Below are 8,631 nucleotides of genomic sequence, written 5' to 3' on the forward strand. Positions count from 1 at the left end.
ACGCCTCCCCCTGGACTGGAAAAACCTGCAGCGTCGGCTGTTCGCTTGCCCCTGCTCAGCCAGCAGCCCCTGGCGTCTCCAGTGCGCCAAATCCACTCTCCGGGTTTTGGCGGCAGCTCCAAGGGGATCAAGCTGGAAACTGTCAGAACGCGACCCTCCCCCCCAAACCGGGGCTCCGAGTGGCCCAGGGGCCCGAGGCCGGGCCGGGGCGGCGCGGTCAGGTGGCTTCTCTTGCCCGAGGGCCCCCCGGCAGCCGCGCGGGAGCCTTGCCGGGCTAGATCGGATCGTTGGGACGAAGAGAGGTGGGCGCACAAGGTTTTGTACAGGTGTCCGGGGTGCGGGCGGAGTCCCTTTGTCCTCGGGCACCCTGGAGCTAGCACCCCGGCTCCCTCTTCGAACCGAGCGTCCCGAGACCTTTCTTTGTGCCGAGGGAGCCGAACGCAGCTTCTCGCAGGGAAGCCGCATCCCTGGGGGTGGCGCTGGGGCGGTAACAATGAAAATCCATTGTCCTTTGGGGGCCCGTAGGCCCGACCGCGGGTGAACCCGGTCCGCCCGCTCCGGGCCGGGGCTCAGGTACAGCGGCTAGAAGGGTCTGCCTGCGGCCCCCGCCCTCCGCCCCGCCCTGACCCGCCCCGCGCGCCGCCGGACCCGCCCCGCGCCGCCCCGCCCCGCCCCGCCCTTCGCAGGTTCAGTCCGGGAGTACGGCTGCGGAGCGCTCAGTCTAGCTTGCACCTTCTCTCCCGGCCGCTGCCCGAGAGGGCGGGGAGGGTAGCGGTGGGGCCCGAGCTGGGGGCGAGTCCAGAGACCCCGGCCTTGGGCGCCTTCACGCCGTCTCCGAGCGCATAATGCTGTGAGCAGGCGCCGCTCCGGCCGACCCGGCTGGATCTGCGCGTGGCGGGCAGGGACTGCGTGCGCCTTCGGGAACTGCGGCGCCCGGCCCCGGGGTCAGCGGCTGGGATCCTTGGCGCCGCTGGTGAGTTGCTGCCTGCCCACGGCTCCTTCTCTGCGCTTGTGTGAGTATGTCCAAACCGGCGGCCGTGGCCGTTTCCGGCGTGCGCGGGGGGCTAGGCTTGGAAATGCACAGGGAGCGGGGATACCTAGGGCATCCCTTTCCAGCTGGTGTCCAACGGATCAAAGGGGACATAAAGCAAACAGGGAGGGGTGCGAGCGGCATGACCAGATCTCAGAGCTCCACCGTTTGTGCCCACCACTTTTCAGGGTGAGGCTGCGCGGCTACACTGCACCCTCCGAGCTATTGACAGCCATTCTGGGCGCGTGCTGCATTTTTCCATCTGAGAACAAGCCGCACATGGCTACCGCTCCCCTCCCACCGTGGATTGGCATCAGGGCTGCACAGGGTGCACGGTGCAGATTTGAGGTGGCAATACCCGCTGGGTGCCCTCTCCTCACTTGACGAGGGGCATTGTGCCTGGGGCTCCAACCTGCAGATCTGGCAGTCGATTTTTTTTTTTTTTGTACGGTGGTTTCTGAACAACTGAAGTGTTTTCAATATTTTTTTCCCCTTTTTCCTTGAAACTAAGTGTCTTGACAAGTATCGGACATGTAAGGACGAATGGATCTGGCCATTTTTCCGTTATGGATTATTATACTCCATCCCCCTCTCGACCTCGGGAGGCATGTGTTTCATCTTATAAATAGAAAGTAGCGTATTTTTTGGCAGGACCTCCTTTATACTGTACAGTCTGAGAGGTCAGTTTAAAAATAAATATGCACTTGAATGTTACATTACCGAGAGTCAGGCTGTGGCTGGGACAAGCTGCGTGGACAGCAGCATCAAAGCCGGGAGCGCAGCTGTGTTGAAAGGAGTAAAAGCCCCAGAGTGCAGCCCAAGCTGACAGTCAAGTAATTACATTTTGTTTAAAAAAAAAAAAAAAAAAAGTGAGTGAATTAAAATGAGGGCGGGAATAGGAATGTCAGAAGGGTATTGCAACATGAATCTTTCCAGACCTGGTGTATTTGAGGGAGTCGCCGCTGATGCGTGCTAGGTGGTGGGGTGGAAGGTGCTGGGCAAGGGGAGGGAATTTATGAGTGTGTTAGGGAGACAAAGGTTTCCTCCCAACCCCCCAGCTCTTAGGCTTCACAGTAGTATCCTAGAGTTTCTTGGGGGGTGCTGCCTTTAAAAAAGAACACAAATCAGGAGAGCAGCAGATTTGAATAGAAAGCCTTTCTTGGGGACTTCCCAGGGAAGCACGGGGAGACAAAAGGCTCACCTAGAAGCCCTGATGATGCCCCAGGAGTATCCCTAAGGCAATTTAAAAGACTCCTATAACCTTCTAACTTCGAAAAGATCTTTCATCTAATGACCAGGAAATGCAGCTTCTTTTCTGGATAGTTCCAGAGATTCTCTTTTTGATACCAGCTAAGATCTGTTATGAGCTCTGTGACAGTTAAGAATAAGCTACACAGGTGTGTTTTCAGATTAGTTTGAAACACTCAGAGATAAGTTAGGGCAGTTGTGAAATGTTTGGCATTGTCACATGTGAAATTAATGATAAAGACTAATAGTCAAAGCACCAAGGAATGGTTGAGAGTTCTTCATTAAGTCTCTTAAAGAACGTAGGTTTCCCAACAGGCATCACTCATTGACTAAAACACTCAGTACCAGCCTCTGGGCTCACAGATAAGAACATTAGAGGAGAAATTTGGAAGCCTTTCTGGATCCATGGCAGTTCCTGTTTTCCAGTGGTTATCATCTGCAAGAGATTTACATTATGAATTCCATGATTGGAACATGGTGCTATGACTGTGGCAGCAGCTACAGACATGAAATAAGATGAGCTCCCCCTTCCCTTAAGATCTGAGCAGTGAAATTCTGTTTTGTATCTCAATGGAACATGTAAAGACAGCCAGAGTAATAAGTGTTGCCCATTTTTTTGCTTTTTATTGTAAATTTAAACGTGGTGCAATATGAATAAATACAATGCCATAAAAATCATTGCAGAACTGTTCACATGAGCTGGTTTGTCCTACCTGCTGTCCAGCTTTTCCTTTAAACTGGTGTTTTATGTCCAACATGTTCACAAAAGCTGCCCTTTTTCCCTTCTAAAATTCGTGGTGTTCAACAGCATTGGGGATAAAGTTGTTTTAACCTACATCACCAAAAGACTTTTACCAGGCCATAAATTTTTCAGCAGCTCTTTGCCCAGTAGCCATAACATTTATCCAGAGAGTGGACTTCCAATTCATAACCTGAAAAACCTCTAGGAAGGCTGCTCCAATTTTTTTTAATTGTGAAAATTCTTGCTTTCAGTCTGATTTTATTTAAGCTGGCCTAATTTCTTTCTAACTAGAATCCTGTGTACCTGCTTATTCACTGATGGAATAAAAACTTAAATGTATTTTTTTTTTTTTTTGCGGTACGCGGGCCTCTCACTATTGTGGCCTCTCCCGTTGCGGAGCACAGGCTCCGGACGCGCAGGCTCAGCGGCCATGGCCCACGAGCCCAGCCACTCCGCGGCATGTGGGATCTTCCCGGACTGGGGCACAAACCTGTGTCCCCTGCATCGGCAGGTGGACTCTCAACCACTGCGCCACCAGGGAAGCCCCTAAATCTGTTTTTTAAATGCAGTATGTTTGCCAGAGAGCAAGGACAGTATAGTCATTTGAAACTACTAGATTAAGCCAGCCACAAAATCTTTACCAAGCACGGAAGCCAAAGAATTCTCCTAATATATCCCACTGTCCCGTGAATTTGTATGTCAAAGGTACTTCCTACATGGAGCCTGCCCTAAGTGCCAAGCCCTGTTCTTAGCCCTTTACCTTGAGTAACTCATTTATTTCTAATAATCACTCTATGAAGAAGGCACTGTTAATATCCCCATTTTACAGGTGTAGAAAGACCTCTTACATAATTTGCCCCTAATTACACAGTAAGGAACATACCTAAACATGCATATGCAATTTAGCAACCCAGTATGTGCATGAATGAATGGCTAATTTTCCACGAAGATCAGCATCTTCTGCTTAAGGAGATGGGGGAAAAACCCTGAGGTTAAGAGCCTCTGAGGCAGGCTGTCTGGGTTCATATCTTGGCCCTGGCACTTAGTACTTGTGCGACTTGAGGCAAATTACTTAGCCTGTGTACCTCAGTTTATCAGTTACAAAATGAGGATAATATTACTCTGAGGATTAAATGAGTTAAAAAAGAACACACTCAGAACAGGCCAGGTCCAGAGTAGACCCAATAAAAAGTTGATGCTTTCATTATTGCTTTTGTTGTTTCCCTAGGTGCTTAATACTTGTCTCATTTAATATTCACAACTGCTCTTTGAGGTAGATAGTATTGTTCTTATTTTCCAAATGAGAACACAGGCTCAGAAAGGTTTAGTAACTTGGTCATGGTCACACAGCTAACTAACTAGCAGAATCAGGTTTGAATGCAGGTCTGTTTGACCTTATGCTAAATAAATACCCCACCCTCACCAACAGGGAGGACGGCCAGGGAAGCTATTAAATCAGACTCTTTTAAGGGTTTTTGGCCTCTGACAGAGAACTCATTTAGCAGTACACTGTATCTCACAGTACCACCGCCCAAAGGAAGATGACAGTAATTGCCAGCCTTTGGGAATACCATGTGAATTATTTTATTTATTGAAGATAGTTCAACTCACAAGTACGGCCACTAGTCAACTGCAGTGGATCCAGCATCAAACTGCTAGCGGTAACCTGAGCAGTTTAATTTATACCATAAACAAAGAGATTTACTAGGAGTATCAGGACCCAAACATGAAGTGGAGTTTAGTGTGTGGAGCACATCCTTCCTTTGAAGTTCTAGAGGTCAGGGGGTTGCAGGGTCCAGTAACCGATCTGGATGGTCACCTCCTTGAGACTGGTGACCACATTCATGGTGCCTGGCCCTGCAGTCCCTGGCACTCGTGATGTTGCCCCAAGAGGAGCTAAAGCAAGATGCAGGAACCACGAGCAAGGTGTGCAGGAAGGTTCTGTCCTTGGCAGAAGTCGGGCCTCATTACAGTTCTAAGTTCTGTACATGCCCCAGACCCTGCCAGATAACCTTCTGGTGTGAAAGATAGAGCAAGGAGGCCTTTGAAACCTAGAGGGGTGCCCCGGATAACCCAAGGGGCCTGCCTGGCCTCCACTGCCTTTGATACTGTGGGTTTGTGATGAGCTGTGGGAGGCTGCTCAGATTGAAGTAGGGGTTCTGGAAAGGATGTCTTGGCTTGAAATAACCCAAGTTGTCTCAAAACCGAGGGCAACAACGGTAGGACTGTTCACCTCCATTTGGAATCTCCCCTTTTCCTGCCCCCATCCTTTCAAGGTTACAAACCAAAACAGCATCCCACAAACCAGAATAAATAAGATCAGTAGCCAAATAGTTCTACAGCAACAGTCAGGTATGTTCTTTGCTTTAGAAAAAGATGCCTTCCTTGACCTTAATGTACTTCTTGAGTGCCAGTCTCATAGTGATGATTGAGTTTGACAGTACCTCTGGTGGAAGAGCAGTTTTTTAAATTAAAGCATACAGTTTTATAATACAAATCATATTGATATTAGAAAGTTTGCTATTTCTGAATAGCCAAGTAAACTGATGAGTTTAAGGGCTGATGAGTTCAAATTAGTATTTTCTTGATCAAGTCATGAATTAATAGTAGAATCCTGGAACCTCAAATTTTAAATTTTTTAAAACCTGGATTTTCAGTGGTTTGGGTTTTATTTGCATATTTGAGAAAGTCATCATTAACCTTCTAGCCTTTGATTCTTTGTTAGAGTGTTACAGAGATCACACACCTGCAGTTAGCTAATACAGCACCACCTCATGTGAACTTTGAGACAGGAATAGCATCAGAAGAGGATTCTTTGGGAAACCAGTCTGATGAAGGTCCCTCCCTGCAGGACTTTTCAGAGCATTGAATGTCGCTGGTACAGTGAATCTCCACATGGAGATAGTGTCTATCAAATCATTTTGCCCACAGAGCAGCTGCCAGGACTAGTCTAGCAAGAAACACTTTGGGAACCATCAAGCCAGAGGCAGACACCACCCGCTGTAGCCTGCCTTACAGAGCTGAAGGAACTCAAGAACCTTTTAGAGAACCACAGGGTGTACAGGGCCAGAGACCCAGAAACGCACTAGAAGATGCTAGCAAGCACCCCGCCATTCTGTTTGATAAAACTCATGCAGAATTAAGTGGAGACGATCACAGAGGGATTGGAGGAGATGAGAAAACATAGGTTCTGGTCTTAGCTCTGACCCAGGTTGTGGAACTGTGACCTCTCGGGGTCTTATTCTCATCTCTAAGATGAAGCTTTGGGTTCTAGATGGTTTCAGATCTTTTCTAGCTCTAGAATCCAGTGAGCCAGGATCAGTGACACCTATTAGCATAGCAGTCTTACTACTATACGAATATGTAAAACCCCGCGTTAAAAAACAGACCTAGTGCAAATCCGGGCAGGGCAGCCCAAGCCAACGTGGAGGGCAGAGAACTTCAAAGTCAGGCCTCTATTTAGACAGCTTACACATTTGGGAATCCGTCATGTTCTGGTGACAACTTGAAGGTCATATTTGTAGACGCATCATGCCAATGATAGATGACTGTGTGTTTAGTTGAAAAAGACCCGTTCTGTTCAAATCCATTATAATCATTTAGGCCACACGCAACTTTTTAAACAAGCAAAGTCGTTTTTAGGTAAAATGTGGCTTTGCCATTTCAGAATATATGTGAATTCTTTCCCTTTTTATTTATTTTTTTAACTTTTTTTTTGGCCAAGGAGCAGTTCAGACACGTAACATTGATTTTTAACACAGCAGGAGACGGGGTAAGCCCTTGACTGGCCAGCTATGTCACAAGGTGAATCCTTGCCCATCTCTGGGTAGGTTCTGTCTGGGAAGATGTGCAAGGGGAAGGATGGGGGTGCAGAGGAAGCTGGTGGAAGTTCTCCAAGCTCTCTCCTGGCTCTAAACAGCTGTGATTCTGTTTTTTTTGTGTTTGTTTTTTCCTTGTATCTGAGGCATTTTCCATAGTGTCTTGTACCTTCTCCTATTTTAACACTGATTGTGTTTAAATGATCATTTGTTGACCCTTGTGGCTGCCTAGACTACTGGCTCTTTTGAGAGTAGGGACTGAACCTAGTTTAGCTTGGCATTCATCTTTTTTACAATAGGACTTGATGAAAAAATGGACAATCTAGTCCTACCTGTGTCATCTTCTCTTAGCATTGTTGAGCCAGAAATCCTTTTCAGTTACCCAAGCTTAAGTCTGACCATAGTAAAATTATTCCTTCCCAGGCTACCGAATGTTCAAATTCAAAAGGAGGTACCTCCAATCCTTTGGTTTTGGTGATAATGATCATCCAAGGTACTCTGAAAATCAGGCCACCACCAGAACTTCCTCAAAGTCTTCTCGGCCGGGCTGTTCCAACCTCCACTGAAGCTTTCTCCTGCCCAGGTGTGACTGCGGTGGCTCGGTACCGTGTGTCCACTTACAGCACAGACTGGGCAGTCCCAGTGCTGGAAGGATGAGTGTTGTTGTTTCCTAATGCTCACCTAGACCTCTCAGCCATGCCTGCATGAGCCATTCATCATTGGTGTGCTTACTGATCATTTGTCTCCATGCTGGGACGTAGGCTCTGTGAGCACATCATTGCTGTAGCCTCGGTTCCTAGAATAGTGCCTGGCACTCAGTAGGTCCTTATTAGATGTTTGTTGTTGAATGGACATTGTGGAAGGTGAATGACTAGCCAGGGACTGGAGGAAGTCATATGGAAGGCTCTCTCCAAAGCCTGCTGCTTGCTGAATGAATCAGCTCAAGCCACGTGTCCCACTGTGCACGGCATAGCACCAAACTGGAAACTCTTTTCCTGCTCTCAGATGACTTCAGAGTGAAATGTTTTCCAAACTAATGTTGATTTTTGGCCTTACATAAGTTTTAGTAGAAGTTTACGCTCATGGGTGGATTTTGTTCTGTATTCCTCTTAAGCCCTTAAGCTGTTGGGCTCACCTGTGGGCTCACCTGACAAGGCAGGTAGTGCCACTGCCGACATATCTCAGGGGCAGCATGGGGAGTAAAACAGTGACTTCTTCCCAATTCCAGTTTTTTCGCAGAATGAGGAATTATACAGTTGGCTGTCTGTATCCGTGGGTTCTGCATCTGCAGACTCAGCCAACAGCAGATCAGAAACATTGGGGGGAAATAAAAGTTCCAAAAGCAAACCTGAATTTGCTGTATGCTAGCAACCATTTCTACTTTGTATGTGTCGTCTCCTGCTAAGAAGACACCATTACTATCTCCACTCTACAGATGAGCAAGCTGAGGCTCTCAGAGAATGTCATTGGCATTGCTTTGTACCCTTAATTTAATATCAGGAAAATGAGAAAAGATAATGAAAATTTTATAAGCTAGTAAAAAGTATTTTGATTCTAAGGATAGTCTTAACTTCACTAAAAAGCATTGTTTTTTTCTTAAAATTCCCTAGAAGCTAGAACCCTAACATCCGTTTTCTTTATTAAGTATAAATAAGTCTCAAACACAAATCTATGATTCTATTACCTGTCTGTGTGTACATGAAGCTTACATGCACATCCCGGGGGCTGCTACTTGAAATGAGGAACACAGACTAGCGGGTATCTCCCCAGACTCCTCTCCCAGTGCAGGAATG

At 47.3% G+C, this 8,631-nt stretch overlaps 1 protein-coding gene across 1 annotated transcript in view; it reads left to right on the forward strand.

Moving 5' to 3' along the window:
• The first annotated feature begins 684 nt into the window (after positions 1-684).
• Positions 685-8,631, forward strand: part of CDC42EP3 (CDC42 effector protein 3) — a 23,205-nt gene continuing 15,258 nt past the window's right edge. The window contains exon 1 of the mRNA XM_007445785.1: positions 685-973. The gene's annotated coding sequence lies outside the window, so the exon portion shown is untranslated. The remainder of the gene's footprint in view (positions 974-8,631) is intronic.

The sequence above is a fragment of the Lipotes vexillifer genome, unplaced genomic scaffold (assembly GCF_000442215.2).
Source record: "Lipotes vexillifer unplaced genomic scaffold, Lipotes_vexillifer_v1.1 scaffold278, whole genome shotgun sequence".
NCBI classification, from domain to species: Eukaryota; Metazoa; Chordata; class Mammalia; order Artiodactyla; family Lipotidae; genus Lipotes; species Lipotes vexillifer.